We start from the raw sequence: 2,164 nt of genomic DNA, 5'->3' as shown, positions 1-2,164 counted from the left end.
CTTGTGGTTTTTTTTTTACACTGAGATGTCTTTCTACGCCACTTGCCCTTCTTAGTAAAAGTGGGTTCCTATATTTTAAATTGATCTGTTAGATCTCAATCGTTCATCCTAAAAATTGATACTATTTCCCCAGTCTAACATTCATTTTTTGGCATTGATTTTATGTGTGAATATGTGTTTGTTTTCACCAAGTCAATGATGAATAATAGCTATATTTAAAAGGTCTTTTTAATACAATATTATAACACATTTAGTTTTGTTTCATTCTGTTATAGTTTAATGTCTTTATATTTGCATCTTTGATCCATTTGATTTGGGGAAAAGGAATTGTGCAGAGGAGTGGCTTCATTATTTTCCAAATGGCTACCTAGGTGTCCCCAAACCTCTCACTGCAAACCTGTTTTTTCCCCACTGTTTCGAAAACCCAACTTCATTGAAGTCACCCTGTCATAAACTTGTGATCATTTCTGAGTTCTTTCCACTGAGCTCTCTATTGTTGTAAACCACAATTATAGTTGGTTAATCCACAATTGCCGTTTTCTTTCCCAGAATTTTCTTTGCTATTCCCCCATGTTTATTTTTCAGATAAACTTTACAGGCATTTTGCAAGTGCCCTGGAACTTGTGATTTTGATTAGGACTTCGTGAGCACTTAACCCAGTGCCTGACACATTTCAACCCTCTATGAGTGAAAATACAATTGTAATTTCAATAATAATTTTGATTACCACATCAAATGAATGACAGGTATGAAAAGGATGAACATCTTTGCAATATTGACACTCCTTATCAAGAGAAAATTTGGACAGTTTCCAATTATTTAAACTTAAAAAAAATCCTACTTTAGTTCAGATGTTCAGCTAACAATGGAGTTAGGTCATGATGAAACTATTGTAAGTTGAAAATATCTTAAGTCTAAACTGTATTTAATATATGTAACCTATTGACCATCATAGCTTAGCCTAGCCTAGCAGAGTCTGCCTTAAATGTGCTCAGAGCACTTACATTAGCCACAGATGGACAAAACCATCTAACACAGAGCCTGTTTTATGATAAAGTGTTGACTATCTCATGTAACTTACCAAAAACACTACCTGAAAAACACTGGCAACACAGCTCACCACAGAGTACTGGTGACTGGGAACTGCCCAGTATCATGACAGTGTGTGGCACCACATGTCACTAACCAGGAAAAGATCAAAATTCAAAATCTAGAAAGTGTAGTTTCTACTTAATGTGTACAATTTTCACACCACCCTAAAAACAAAAACTTTTAAGTTGAACCATCATAAGCTGGAGACCATCTGTAGTTAAGTTAATGTTCTACTCACTATCCTCTCCTGTAACAACAAATCTACACCTTCCTTAAATCTCCTTTCTCAGTGTCTGTACTTTTGGAGAGAAAATCTATAGCACCAGGCTACAACTCCTTTATTTTCCTCCAAAGTTGCCAATCTACCTCCATTTGTATTCTCCCTCCCCTTCTCCATCCCAGTTATGATTTTCATATTGCTTAATCCAACAGTCATCTCCATTTCCCATTGCCTCATCTGACTTGACTTCTCAGAATATTTAACAGCATTTGTTATTTCCTTCTTGATAGTGTCTTCCATTGGCTTCCCCACTTCACTCTTGGACTTTCACTCCTTGTCTAACTGCTTCTTATAAACCTTCTTTGCCTTTAAATGTTTAAGTTGTCAGGAATTTTCTCTGGATCCCTTCTTTTCTTCTTCTCACTCTCCCTTAATGACCTTAAGGGCCGTCTTTAATTATCATCTAAGGTATGCCCGAATACTGTGTTCTCTTTATCATTAGTAGCTTCCAAGACTCTATGCAAAAGTAAAGTCTCCCCTCTAAAATGGCTATGATGGTATGCCAAGTTTTTTCATAGCATATCATTACTAAAAGTGGGCATAAATTTTAAAAAAATCATCGGTCCTTTCTTATCCATGGTTTCAGTTAACTGGGTTAACCATGGTCCAAAAATATTAAGTGGAAAATTCCAGAAATAAGCAATTCATAAGTTTTAAATTATGTGTGATTCTGAGTAGTGTTATGAAATCTTGTGCCATGCTGCTCTGTCCCGTCTAAGACGTGAATCATCCCTTTGTTCAGCGTATCCACGTTCTATATGCTTCCCGCACATTAGTCGCTTTGTAGTGATA

The 2,164-nt window shown here is 36.0% G+C and overlaps 1 non-coding gene across 1 annotated transcript; it reads left to right on the top strand.

Annotated features, from left to right (window-relative positions):
- The first annotated feature begins 1,780 nt into the window (after nt 1-1,780).
- LOC119059442 (small nucleolar RNA SNORA15) lies at nt 1,781-1,918 on the top strand. The gene has a single exon (XR_005084408.2). It is a non-coding gene; the product is annotated as a small nucleolar RNA SNORA15 (small nucleolar RNA).
- The last annotated feature ends 246 nt before the right edge of the window (nt 1,919-2,164 follow it).

The sequence above is a fragment of the Artibeus jamaicensis genome, unplaced genomic scaffold (genome assembly GCF_021234435.1).
Source record: "Artibeus jamaicensis isolate MK-2021 breed Jamaican fruit bat unplaced genomic scaffold, CSHL_Jam_final contig_387, whole genome shotgun sequence".
NCBI classification, from domain to species: domain Eukaryota; kingdom Metazoa; phylum Chordata; class Mammalia; order Chiroptera; family Phyllostomidae; genus Artibeus; species Artibeus jamaicensis.
The sequence above is the reverse complement of the archived record's forward strand: the minus strand, read 5'-3'. Positions and strand labels throughout refer to the sequence as shown.